The 15,075-nt window shown below is 40.1% G+C and overlaps 1 protein-coding gene across 2 annotated transcripts in view; it reads right to left on the reverse strand.

Annotated features, from left to right (window-relative positions):
• LOC124143108 (type-1 angiotensin II receptor A-like) overlaps nt 1–13,826 on the reverse strand; it is a 51,831-nt gene extending 38,005 nt beyond the window's left edge. Inside the window, exon 1 of one of the 2 annotated variants that reach the window (XM_046511935.2) lies at nt 13,619–13,809. The gene's annotated coding sequence lies outside the window, so the exon portion shown is untranslated. Of the gene's footprint in view, nt 1–13,618 lie in introns of both variants that reach the window. The other variant, XM_046511934.2, reaches the window with a different exon arrangement.
• Nucleotides 13,827–15,075: the final 1,249 nt, after the last annotated feature.

Consider the following 15,075-nt stretch of genomic DNA (forward strand, 5'->3'; position numbering starts at 1 on the left):
GAGTCTGTAGAGCGGGTGGTCGGTGTTCCGATCCTTGGCCGAGTCATACCAAGAGACATTAAAGAAGTTTGGTATTAAGAAAATAAGACAGGACTGGTCGACTCGGGGACAGTGGACTGTGGGGCTTCCATGTCAAACTGCAACATGGTATCTCAGCTTCAGTATTCTAGCCCTATAAAACTGGCATAAGTCCAGACTAGCACAAGCAACCACTCTACGTGCCTGCCTGACGGTATATCAGTGCAATAATCTTGAACGCGACGATTTCACCATTTCACCTCAGGTCATAAGAGCCATGGTTCTCTTTTTGACGAAAGGAGTGAGATTATGTCATCAAGAACTCTCCGATCTAATTAGAATCTGGTATTCGTCATCGCGATATAATTAGAATCTGGTATTCGTCATCGCGATATACGGTGCATGTTTTAGGCATTAAAGGGATTATACACAAGACAGAAATTCAGTTAATAGTCGAATGAATAATATCACTATATCCTTCTCAATGACTTAAATGTATATACATGTAAACCACACGAACAACCACAAGCACGAAAAAGCGTTTTCCCCCGTATTGTCAATGAATACCTTGATCGTTTTTCGACGCTTTTGAAGCGTCCATGTTACGCGAAAGTAACATCGAAATTTGACATCGAAATTTCCCCAAGGCAAGCATCGACTTAAACCACGCTTACTTGCATTTGTGTTATGTCAGTCAAGCCATTGCTTTCCAGAACCGACACCTTTTCGAACCGCAACTTCAGGACCACATGTGCATTTGCGTGTGCGTTGTGATAGTGTCAGGTTTCAACTGACACAACCATTATTATTGTCGCTATAATTCACCCTACTGCAGCAATGTGTTATTGTCATCTATTAAAAACAATTAATTAATCCAAATCATATGTTGTTGAACAACATGATAAACCTCTGCAAGACCAGACCGAGCCTGCTGTCACCGAGCACTCGAGTTATAACATGAGAAGGACTGCGAATACTGTACCGTGATGAATACAGAAACAGTTTCTTGCACACATAGTGAAGACTAACGCTGTAACCCTGTTGGGACGTTGACACAAGGTTAATACGAGGGTCAAGAACATCTGTATGCTTTATTTTAACCATATTAATATGAATTATCTTCAGCAAAGAATATCACTGATACACAAGCCATCATTCATCAACTACAATTTAATAACCATGATTTCGCACATTGTACTGCATACCCGGTTACCCAGTGATTCGTTTCACATGCTTACCCTAAAACAATCAAAACAAAACACGTGCAAGCTATTTCAACGAATTGTTTCCTTAAAATTTAAGCCAAAAATGAAGAGATTTTCTGAACTCCTATAATATTATTAAGACAAAAGATTATTCACGAAAATTTTTGGATATCAGAGAGTGAAGTGAAGTCGACTAATCATGATCAGACACATATCGTTGACCCTTATGTTGTAACCACTGCCAGCGCAATATGAAATGCTGAGCTTTCGCTCACATCCTGCCAGCATAAAGAGCCCATGTGAGATTTGTATATGATTAACTTTTTCTGTTTCTCTGATACATGCAAAGTATTTATGCAATGTTATGCACGGCAAAGGTCAGTGCATTGCAACCACGATTGACAGTTATTGTGTTTTGTGTTTGCTACCATGCCACTAAAAAATATGTACAGTAAACTACGGTTATAACGAACACGCTTATAACGAACTGACCAATATAACGAACTTATTTTGTAGTCCCGTCCATGTGTTGTATTTTTGCTGTATAAATGCTTATAACGAACTACGGCTATATAGAACTCATATAAGTGGTCTATTTGAGTTCGTTATGACCGTAGTTGACAAGATTTAGAGGAATGAAATAGAACAACGAACAGGTTTTAATACCAAAAAAATGTCGACTGCTCATTCAAGATAACGAAATAGTCCTTAGTTTTGAGTGTGTCGGTGAATTAGTGAGGCGTGGGGCCCCTTTGACAGTATTGCAGTTATATCACGGCGTGTCAGTTTAACATTGGTGAAAAAGGCCGAAATGATGCCGGTCTCAGACGTCTCAGATCTTTTGATGAAGCCCACGAGCACGTGTATGATGCTGACAAACCTAGAAACATAATCGTGGCGAACCGGGATTCGAACCCATAATTATAGGTTTCTGGCGTGCCCATTTGAAATAATCATCAGATGTATCAGTTTCACTGATATCAGTAGCAAACATGCAGCCACCCAATGCGTTTTTTCGCAAATCGGTTAATCGCGGGAATAGGGGCGGGACGTTCTGAAGTTACACGCTTACAGCTTGCATCGTACCGTACGCAATTTGAACAACTCATATCAATCTAGTTTTGCAGGCTTAGTATGTCACTGTTTTGATTCATTTGTAAGATTATATTTGTGGATCAATAAAGAATTAGATGAACAATGAATTATCCACAAAAGTAGTGAGTGGATGTTGTTTTACGCTGTATTCAAGTCCACCGTCCACGTCTCGTAACTGACCACCTCCAAAAGCAAAACAACCAAAATACAATGGCCAGACTTGATTCCTGACCTTTACCTCATAGAACACGTCTGCGACATGACCAGGGGACGTGTACACCGACGTCAAATGCCACCCGCTACGTGAGCCGAATTCGACCAGCTGCCGCAAGAGTAATGGACAAGACCCTGAAATCAATGTCATTGGGTGATTGATTCGGACCATGCCACGCCGTGTTAACGAATGTTTGGCCAATCATGGGGTCATGACCTATTATTGATCGAGTCATCGCAAACGTTCATGCTTTTAACTACACACCCATTATATCTTTTCTTGGCGTTTTGCTTGGTTGGTTGGTTGGTTTACTAAGCACTCAGCAATATTCCAGGTATATGACGGCGGTCTGTAAATAATCGAGTCTGTACCAGACAATCCAGTGATTGATATCATGAGCCCCGATCCACGCAATTGGGATCGATGACCTGTATCAACCAAGTCAGAGAGCCTGACCACCCGATCCCATTAGTCGCCTTTTACGACAAGCATAGACGCATTTTACGGCAAGCATGGGTTGCTGGAGACATATATCACTATTACTGTATTCTGAGTATCACAGAGGTCTATGTCAGAATATATTTGTCAGTTATTTGATGCTAAGGCATTATCAAATTGTTTTCAGGTTTTCTAGTCAGATGCAGGCTTAGCGTTATGCCGGCCTCACCTAACACTGTAATTCACCAACCTTTCTGGTCTTTCTTCTACGAAGAAACAGACATTAAATGGAAGTGATGTGTGTGTTCTATCTATAAGGTGGACCTGGCCACATTACATTCAATTTCCACGAAGGTAATTACAGGATTTTAGCAGCATTATCACCATATTGCGAACACCTGGTATCATGACTGTTTGATACCATTGGTCGTTAAACACATTCTTTGATACAGTCGGAATCGCACAATGGCTGTGCTTTTAGCCTAGATTCTTGGTATTATGGAATTCGTGTTTGTACATCAAGCTGACACAACCTGGTTTGATTTTCAGTGATCCATTCATATACTTATCACCGCTATTTTGCGTTTTACGCCCAATGGAATCTGTTTCTCGGTGGATAGAGAGTGGTTATTATCTGGTATTGACGCTTTATATTTAACTGAAATTGTGTTCAAATCAGCGTTAAACTGAACCCACACTGGCAATCATTCCTTTCCTGTATTAAAGGACCAATAGCGACTGCAATATCAGAGTGAGTGAATAAGGTTTTCTTCCACTTTACATCCTTAGCCAGGCCAAAAAACGTCGAGTTGCGTCCCTTACGCTTGCAGAATCATGTGATCGAATACAGGTTTGTCCTGTTCATCTTTCATGCTTCGTCAGCACTTAAGACCTTCACCACGTCGGGGCTGAATATCCGGGGTAGAATAGGTCTTCAGCATCCCATGCTTGCCGTAAAAGGCGACTATGCTTGTAGTTAGAGGCGACTAACGGGATTGGAGGGTCAGATTCGCTGACTTGGCTGGTGCATGTCATCGTATCCCAATTGCGTAGATCGTTGCTCATGATATCGATCCCCAGATTGTCTGGTCCAGACTCGATTATTACCAGACCGCCGTCATATGGCTGGAATACGGTTGAGTGCGGGGTTTAACAACAACAAAAAACAAACGTCGATCCTCCCTCCCACATAAAGCAGACATAACGTGATACAAAATGAAAAACTCTTTAACGGCATTAAACCCAACATACCCACTCGCTGCATGTACATTACAGACGTAAAACGACTGCAGTGAGACTTGGCAAAAGTTTAGAATTATGCAGCATAATTGATTACGTAATTACCTCACAGCTGCACTAAACGTTCTATGCAAGGGATATGGTTATTACCGTTGGCATTTATTCAATACACATGACCCTTTTAGGCACTGGATAGCATAACGCAATGCTTTTTCTTGGCGTATTTTCAATATCTGCTGCATCAAAGAATGCCTGGAATCGATGAAAAGAGACACGCTCGTCTCGGTGTGCAGTGAAAAGGTCCGGACACAAACATGTGACCTGCGCGCCAATATTCCAACATAATTGGTCAGTAGTCAACAATCCCTTGAACCTTGCCATGGATACGTGGCTGACCCTTCATGTATCAGGCGAAACATCTATGGTTCGTCGGACGTCATAGAGTTTGTTTGTTGTTTAACGCCGCACTCAAAAATATTCCCGTTATATTATCTGTAAATAATCGACTCTGGACCAGACAATCCAGTAATTGGCATCATGAGAATCGATGCACGCAATTGGGATACGATGACATGTATCAACTAAGTCAGCGAGCCTGACCACCCGATCCCGTTAGTCGACAAGCAGCGTCGCAAGCATGGGTTGTTGAAGACCTGTTCTAACCCGAATCTTCACGTGTCGGATGTGACAGAGAATATATGTTATTGTTGGGACACAGTATCCTTGAACTTACTGTGGTTTTATGTTTGGCGTTGTCATACGATAGCTTTAACTAAGGATATTCGCTGGTCTGTATTTTTACTGTATTTTGTTCTGAATTAAGTATTTTGAAAACTTTTCACAGATTTAATCTGACATAGCAATTAACACAAGGAGGGGTTTAGTGTGTATTCTGTCGCGCAAGAGGCGCTTATTATATAGTACGCCAAATTCACCCTTTACTATAGAGTGATAAACCCAACTCACTCACTCACTTTACTTTAGTGGCATATATGAAAATCACTCACTGACCGTGTAAGTATATTATAAGTTGTATTTAACTTTTTTAAATAGTAAAGAAACCACTGTGAACTTCGTCCATCTGAAGAAAAACCTCACAATGTCCAATGTTTGGATGAAATGGATAAATACGTTATCCTTTACCTCAATCTCTAACGGGCAGCGAAAATCCTAGTGGTGTTATACAATGCTATGGCCTCACGCAAGTTTGTCACGCAGCTTTGTCACTCAGCTATGTCACGTAACTATGTCACGCAGCTATGTCACGCAACTATGTCACGTAACTATGACACTAAGCTATGTCACGCAACCATGTCACGTAGCTTTGTCACATAACTATGTCACACAGCTGTGTCGCGAAACTGCCACGCAGCTATGTCACGTAACTATGTCACGCTGCTAAAAGTTTCGTTGCTACCCTCATTCATTTTTGACGTAATCAATACGCGACCTGTTGAAAATGATAATAAATTCACATTCACATTCACAGCTTTGTCACTCAGCTATGTCACGTAACTATGTCACGCAACTATGAAACTCAGCTATGTCAGGCAACCATGTCACGAAACTGTCACGCAGCTATGTCACGTAACTATGTCACACTGCTAAAAGTTTCGTTGCTACTCTCATTCATTTTTGATGTAATCAATACGCGACCCGTTGAAAATGAGAATAAATTCACATTTCCTTTGATCTCTTGTGCAGTATCTTTGACGATGTGACTTATAGTCTAAGATTCTCGGCTGTTTTGCTTAATCTTAGCGATGCATTAACTTCAAATCTGTCGCAAAGCACTCCCGATTCACAACACTTGATGTTGCGCTGTAAACGTAAAATCACACAAGACATCCTTAAATCAAGAACAAATCAGCTTCACAATCAATTAATGTTCGTGACCAACCATCTTTAGTTGCTGATGTAAGACAAACATCTGCTTGGTTTAGAAATCGGTTTCGAGGCGGTATTAGGTGAGGGTTTAACGTCGCGTTCAAGATTATTGCACTTGTATTGCGACGCGCATGAACGTCGGTGTCTGTGGCTGGTTGTAATAGTCCGGTCTTATGCCTGTTGTATTATGATGGCCAACAAAGATACGATGCGAAATGTTTGCGATACCGCAGCGGTACTATACAGTAAATCCGCTAACATACCGCGGTAATTCTACTTACGTGCCACTTTCATTGCGCAAAAGTAGCGCGTTATTTCCACAAACGTACGCGTTAATTCAAAAAACTTCCGCGTTAGTTCCGCCCGCGTACCGAGTTAATACCGCGTTGCTATCGCGGTAAATCCGTGATGCGTCTCCGAAACTGTTCGGCGTTAAAGATGGAAGTCGTTATGAGCAGTATGTATATATGTATGTATGTATGAAACAACGTTGTAACCACATCATAAACAAATCACACAGACCTTCAGCTCTGACTAAACACTATAACTATGGACCTTCTCTTTACTATAGAATGTGAAGATATATCATTCTATTTAACACTTTCGTAGCACTGTTAATTACATACATTTTGGATATACATGATAGAACATGATCCACCGCTATTCTCATTAGTCTATGTTCGCATATTCCTAAATCTGTATATCAGTGTTATGCTTTTGAGGTTAATACAAAAGTCCATCAGTGTGATCAAGAAGCAAGATTCGCTTACAACAAAAATGAAAGAAAGCAGAAAGTGATCTTCTTTTGTGTTTAGGTACGGCCACTGAGCTACTCATGCGTCTTCGACTACTGCAACACTTGGTTACGAATAATACCCTACATACAATCACAATTCTGCTAAAAAATGTTGATAAATTCTGCTTATATTCCACAGACGTACCACGTAGCAAGGTAATTCCGGCCATGTACCGAACCGGGTAAATTCCGCAAGGGTTCTACTGCAACACTTGGTTACGAATAATACCCTACATACAATCACAATTCTGCTCAAAAATGTTGATAAATTCTGCTTATATTCCACAGACGTACATGTACCACGGAGCAAGGTAATTCCGGCCATGTACCGAACCGGGTAAATTCCGCAAGGGTTCTACTGCAACACTTGGTTACGAATAATACCCTACATACAATCACAATTCTGCACAAAAATGTTGATAAATTCTGCTTATATTCCACAGACGTACCACGTAGGAAGGTAATTCCGGTTATGTACCGAACCTGGTAAATTCCGCAAGGGTTCTACTGCAACACTTGGTTACGAATAATACCCTACATACAATCACAATTCTGCACAAAAATGTTGATAAATTCTGCTTATATTCCACAGACGTACCACGTAGCAAGGTAATTCCGGCCCCGTACCGAACCTGGTTAATTCCGCAAAGGTTCTGCGGACGTAGCGCAGTTCGTTTCCGGAACTGTACCCCGATAATGTCAGTGGTATTTGTGAGTAGTAGTCATCCAAGGGGATTCTGGGGCAGAACATGTTTTATTTTGTCGATCACTGTAGTGATTGAAAATTCGGGATCATTTTAGCGCCAAAATGCACTACATAATATAACGACTATATCCTGTTTTTGTGTTTGTTTGTTGCTTAACGCCACGCTTTGTATTCCATCTGCATGAAGGTGTTTTGTAAATAATCGAGTCTGGACCACACAATCCAGTGATCGATATTGTGAGCAACGATCTACGCTTTCGGGGTACGAGGACACGCAATCAACCAAGTCACCGATACTGACCACCTGATCAATTAAGTGAGTGAGTGAGTTGGGTTTAACGCCGTTTTTAACAGTATTACAGTTATATCACGGTGTGTCAGCTTAATGTGGTTGGAAAGCCCGAAGTGATGCAGGTCTCAGACGTTTACCACTTCGGTGAAACCCACGAGCACGGGTATGGTGCTTACAAACCTAGAAACACAATCGGGGCGAACCGGGATTCGAACCCACAATCATAGGTTTCTGGCGTGCCCAAGGGACGCAACTCTGCAAGGCGAATTGCGGCGCCTTAGACGACTGGGCCACCCGTGCCCCCAACTAGAATAACGAGCTCATATGACTGCGTACGTATGGCATATCATTACCAATGTAAGGAAACTTCACACGGATTTTACAACCATCCTCGTTTCTTAAATAACTTTGTTTAAGAATTTTATAAAAGATATTTTTGACATATATGCGTGTATCGATACTCATGATCTCAATCTCTAATCCGCAATCCCGACGGTATATACAATTATGTCATTTATAGAATCCCAAGTACACGAACCCGCGAACTCACAATATAGTTTACCACACAGCTGTTGAAAGAGATCTATAAGGTATAATTGCCAAAACATATAACCGCACATGTTTAACATTACAAAACATACACGTCGGTGGTCGGTCAGGTTACTCGTGGTAACGTATCGGCTGAAGAATGTCGTTTAATATTTTGGATATTTACTATTTACCATTTGCTGTTTTAGTTCACAATCTTACATCATAAGTAGCATTGACATCTTTCAAGCAATCCAAATACATGCACATGTAACGGAAATACAATTCAGAACTTTCTCACGCTTCGGGAAAGCTTAAGGAGAGAATTAGTTTACCAAGGTGACATTTCCTTCACGCAACAGTGACACGCGACATTCCACCATACAATTTTTTCTCATCTTGGTGCAGTTTCAAGTTGAATTTAAAAGATTTCAAGATGACTTGCGAAATTGAGGTCATGCACGGAAATACGAGATGCACTGAGATCTGAAATCTAATCTCATAAATTGTTTCCTTCAAGGTCAATGCTTACGCAATGCCATTGCAGAAGAAATTATAAGGGAATTGGCTATATATACATCAATTCTACATTACATAGAAACATATGCCATGTAGCATTCACTGGGGTTGTTCTTTGGTTAAAGAGCATTTGCTCGATACGCCGAATGCCTTAGTTCGATTAACCACATACAGGTGCCACGTGTGAAACCCATTTTCTGGTGTCCCGCCATGATACTGCCCGAATATTGCAAAAAGCGAAGCAAAACAGAACTCATTCGCAAAACCAAAGACAAACTAAATTTCTTTAGTTGATTTTGAGGGAATAGTGAGTGAGTGAGTATGGTTTTACGCCGCTTCTTTTTGAGGGAACACAGTCAACGTATCAACAACACATACACATCTACTTATGCAGTTTTCACATTACATTGTTGCCATTTGTAAATAGAAATGTTGACAAGTGAATGGTTACATGGTTTTTTCTGTAATCAAATTGTTGTTCGTGTGCAGTAATTATAGAAATTGTTGTAATTATTGATTGCTCAGCCACGAAATAATTGAGCGACTCTTGTACCCTTAAAAAGGTCACAATACCGAACGTTTCTAATGATACAAATTAATTCTGGTAGTTGATCTTCCTCTGAAAGGCAGTAAATAGAACACTAAGCGTGAGAAAGCCACAGTCATTAGACAATGGTCATTAAATATTGAGCAGAACCAGTCGGGTATGTCCGCTGGGGGAGGATGGGTTCTGTTGTCTGTATGTCAGAGATAGATTAATTATATGTCCGTATTGTCCCGTCTGTGACCAAGCGGAGCCGAACAGAATATGAAGATGAAGATACCTTCTCAATGAACAATGTGATCGTGCGGGCATGTCAAGTTTCCAAAGGATTATACATAGGCACGTAGCTCTAAATATCCTCAGCTTGTCTCTTTGGTGAGAGGGACACAGGTGGCTTACTCTTATAGGGTTGTGTGCGCGCGTGTGTGTGTGTGTGTGTGTGTGTGTGTGTGTGTTTGTGTCTGTGATTGGCTGTGCAGAGGTGCGTCCCATAGGCGTGTCAGAAACCTATGATTCCTGGTTCGAATCCCGGTTCGCCCCGACTGTTTCTAGGTTTGTGAGCAACGTAGCCGTGCTTGTAGGCTTCACTTCTGGCTTTCCTTCCACGTCATGTTGATATTATTGCCCTACTGTTCAAAGCGGCGTGAGAAGCTGCATTGATGTTGAATGGAATGTTCCCAGACACCTTATATTAAGAAGGGCGGTCGGGTAGCCTAGTGGTTAAAGCGTTCGCTCGTCACGCCGAAGACCCGGGTTCGATTCCCGACATGGGTACAATGTGTGAAGCCCATTTCTGGTGTCCCCCGCCGTGATATTGCTGGAATATTGCTAAATGCGGCGTAAAACCTCACTCACTCACTTATATTAAGAAATCCGGTATCATTGAACAATCCAACAAAGTCTCCATACTTTAACTATGAAATAAGGATGACAAACATATACAGCTCACAGGAGCGCAAGTCCTTGCTAATTACTCCCTGTTGTGTCTACTCTCTCTCTATCTATCTCTCTCTCTCTCACTCACTCTCTCTCTCTCTCTCTCACTCTCTCTCTCTCTCTCTCTCTCTCTCTCGTTAGCTCACTAAGTCCTTCGTTTCTGAGATGAGAACTGTCATTTTCGTTACAGACGATGTAAAATACTCTTCAGACCAACTTATGTATCTTATGAAGTAATCCATCTCACTGTACGTCCAGGCATTTGACAGAACTTGACAAAACCAATTTGCGCGCCTTTCCCTCTCTCAGCCAAGAAAGTCCCGTTCCGCTAGTCAACAGAAAATACCCCACAGACCTAATCAGATTCAAGTATCTTAAGGGGAATCCGTCAAACAATATATCAAGTTGTTTTAGCCTAGAACGTCCGCCAGACGAAGAGGCATTATACATCATTGCTTATTTACAGAGCAGTGCAGTCAGCTTGAGCGCCGAGAAATGTTTAAGTGTGCTATACTTATCAGTCCGCATATTTCGGCAAACAGACAGGTTTATTAGGGAAGTTTACAAAAGACAAGGTTTCCCGTAATTGTTTACCGAAAGGTGTTCAGAAGTACAAATTAAGTAAGTTATTTGGATAATACACATGAACCGTTTTACAATTAATTTAAATGTAAGCATCATAAGGGCTTGCAACGCTCACTGTGGGGACTTCGACACCGTTACTGCAATTGGAGTCCACAGATACAGAAAATCCATATAGTCTACTGGTTACCGCTGTTCAAAGCGATCTTACCGCTAAGGTGATCGTAACTCCCATACCTTAGCATAGACTTACGACAGTGGTAGGGCTAAGGTTGTTTTAACACAACGGCACCCTGGACCATAACGTTAAGCTGCAAGCATTCCTGGAACCAAACCTACAGACAAATCGTTCATCATGTACAGTAAAGTACGGTTATAACGAACTCAAAGGGACTACTAAGTTTAGTTCGTTATAACCGTAGTTCGTTATAAGCATATATACAGCATAACTACAGCAAATAGTCGGGACCAAAAAAGTAAGTTCGTTATATCCGTCAGTTCGTTATAAGCGTGTTCGTAATAACTGTAGTTTACTGTATATGTATATATTGACATTTGACTCAGTTGCATTAATAGTCACAGTAGGAGTCGTCTTCATCTAGTGTATTACACTTAGTTGTGAAGCATATGCATGTACATGTGCACGGTATGTCCACATGCCCCAGTCAGATGAAGTATTGGAAGGACTGGTTGTTGCCATTCATATAAGCCCCTAACATAAGGCCCCTAACTGATTGCATATACATTCTGCTTTTTGAACATATAGTTACTATAAAGGCATCACGCATGTCTGTTGATTCGATTTATGAAATATATTTATTACAAATCATTACACAATTGTTGGAGTATTGCCGTGGTTAATGGACCATTTTAGGTAATGAGGTAAACTGAAACATATAACAGTTCCGATGATCACACTGTATGGAGTATATGTTGACAATGTAAAACAAGAACTTCACTGAAATATTGTCATAGATAGTAAGATATTGTTTTATTCCCATAAAAGGCAAACATTCAAGCAAGCAACATCTCTCTGATGATCAACAATTGGTGTTGGATACTTTACTTTACTTTACTTTCTGCATGTTTTATCGGAGATTCGGTTGTTTTAGCAAATGTGAGATTGGGAAGCTATCTTCGGCTGTTGCAATAGAGAAAGTACTGATAGAAAACATGAGCAGGGATTGAAAACATGAGCATTGATCCATACTACTTGTGGCTCTAATTACATAGTCTTTTACAATACAGATGTGGTCAAGGAGACTTATTCCGCTCCTTAAATTCAAAGGGAACTATTTGTAAATATATGTCGCCACGCTAGAGAAAAATCAGTTTGCCGAAGCAGATTCAATTGTGTGAAAGGGACAAAACAGTGGTGAAAATTATGTGAATTGATCACTGAAAAAGCAGTGACGACACCAGGTGTTCGCGAAAGGAGTAAGCATGTCCTACCCTACCGGTGACACCCGCCACTCACACAATCTGCACAGAAATGTAAGGGTTTGTTGCCTGACGTTGCACAGAAGTACTCCTACCATAGATACTCTCTTTGTCTTTACCTACCATCTATTCTACTACACGTGTATATGAATTCATTGCGAAGAAGGTACAGGGGCATTTCGATCTTTTTAGTTTGCACATATGCTCACACATGTTGCAAACTCTATGTCACCATAATAACGGTCACATACTAGTTTTCGTAGTCATAACACCTTATACAAGCGATATACTAGCGTCGTAGTAGGGTATCTACAAATAAGATATGAAAGGGTGTTTGGAACCTTGCATAATCACAAAGAACATAATACATTTTTAATATAGAAATTATGTATGTAACACTTTTCATAACAGGTGGTTGTCGAGTAACCATATGTAACACTTGCTTGTTTAATGTCGCCCAATTGTAATAAAGAAGTTGCTCATCCATAACAATTTTGTCTTAGTTGTTTAATGTTGTCAATCACTGAATTGTCTGGTTCAGACTCGATTATTTCCAGACCGTCGTCATATAGCTGGAATATTGCTGAGTGCGGCGTTAAACAACAAACAAACAAACAGATGAAACCCGGAGCAAAACTGTCAGGTGAAACCTGTATGGTCGTACAACATAACAGTCAGGTGAAACCTGTATGGTCGTACAACACAACAGTCAGGTGAAACCCTGGGTATTGCAAACAATACAACACAGTCAGATAAAAACAGGTGTTTGGGTCCTACAACACAACACACTCAGATGAAACCCTGGCATGGCCTTAACGTAACAGTGATGCTGTGATAACCAACGGCCTTACACAAAGACCGTTAGCTTCTCAGGTCATTGTAAGAGGTGAGTCCAAAATCTCACAGATTAGAATTTAACGTGACGCGAAGCTTGAATGACGTCCAATTCCACGACGCCCCGATAAATAAAAATGTACTAATGCAGGGTTTATACGACTCAACCTGTTCTTCGAGAAACCATTCTGTTTCACTTTATGTCATGAACCACTTTTCATAAAATTGAGGGTTATATATTTTAATCATACTTATACCAAAATAATCTTTGTAAATAATACCTCATGTTATTCAAAAAGTTTGCTTTGGCGATCAAAAAGAGTAATTTCTAAAAGAAAAACTTACCTAATCTTTATGGCCTGGTACGCTGTTACCTCTTTCAGTTGACCAATGTTCCTGTATTACTCCGCTTTTTAGCCGCAAGTGTTCGAAGGATCTTGTTAGCGCGGTCTGTAGTAGAACTTAGGCTTCTATAATCATAGTGAGCTGGCTTCCTCCTCCAACATGTTCTATACATCATATCGACCTACTGCAGAACCAACGTTTCTTAGCACCGAGGCACGGTCATCCGCATTGCGCATCCACATCTGAAAATGAAACCAGTGGCGATGAGGACCTGTTAATTATGTGGCTTGACGCACTGGCTGTTGTATCTTGACTGTGATCGGTGTCGTAGATATCAATACTTTGACAAATAAGGGTATCAGTGACATAAATTGACGTTTTATGTTTAATAACTGCAGTCCCAAATACAACAACAATCCTATCATTTTGACAATTATTGAATGATGTGGGATTTGGGAAATGAAAACAGGTTTATTTCAGACGCTGTATCATATTAACAAAGTAATCGGTAACAGACACCTGCCGTTAATATATCTCACGTTTTAATAATATGACACTTACATTACAAATTAAAAATTGAAATAGTCCAGGCTGTTTCAAATTTAAGGATAAATTGCATTTTTCAAATAACTAAACAAGCGTCGTTTGTCATACCAAAACAGTAATTATTTAACTTCACGCTTGGCCAGTTCGTGTATTAAGTTAGTGGTCCAAAGGCGTATTATTATATAATATATAGAAGAAATAATATGATATGCGTACATATGAAATACTTTGATATTTTTATAACATTTATAACTCTCATACAGATGTATTGTTCATGGATGAAAAACGTTGTGGGTTTAATATGAACAATATCTGCATGTCTCCACTGATCTACTTCATTACAAAATAATATTACAACAATGTAGCTATCACTAGAAAAGATTAATTATGAAAAAAATATAAATAACTTTACCACCGTAGTTATATAAATGTCAGCAGTATCATGTACACTACTTTGTGTCAACTTAATACCACTTAACTGTTCCATGAAAACAATAACAAATGTTTCAGGAAGTCGTTGTTGTGAAAACATATTACCAGTTTTGATTGCATATGTTTGTTTTCTACTTTTTTATTACGTAAATATAAAAACGGAAATGTGCCATATTATTCTTCTGCATCCAAATTACAGTTTGTTTTACCTTCAGGGTTACATATGTGTGCTTTATGACATATAGGTACTTGCATCAATTGGTAGGTATACTGCAAAATTTCTTTGCGCCGTGTTGATCCTCTGGATCAAAGTCATTACAATGTATAGCTAAGAAATAATGGAGTAATAAAGATTATACGCCGTTTTGAACAGTGTTTCAGTTATATCATAGGGTGTCAGATTATTATCTAAGCCCAAATTTTAAGTGACCTAGATCGCAGACATTTACCTCTTTGGGCATAACTCGCCAACAGACCAA

Source organism: Haliotis rufescens, unplaced genomic scaffold (genome assembly GCF_023055435.1).
Source record: "Haliotis rufescens isolate VD_foot unplaced genomic scaffold, xgHalRufe1.0.p SCAF_10, whole genome shotgun sequence".
Lineage (NCBI taxonomy): Eukaryota > Metazoa > Mollusca > Gastropoda > Lepetellida > Haliotidae > Haliotis > Haliotis rufescens.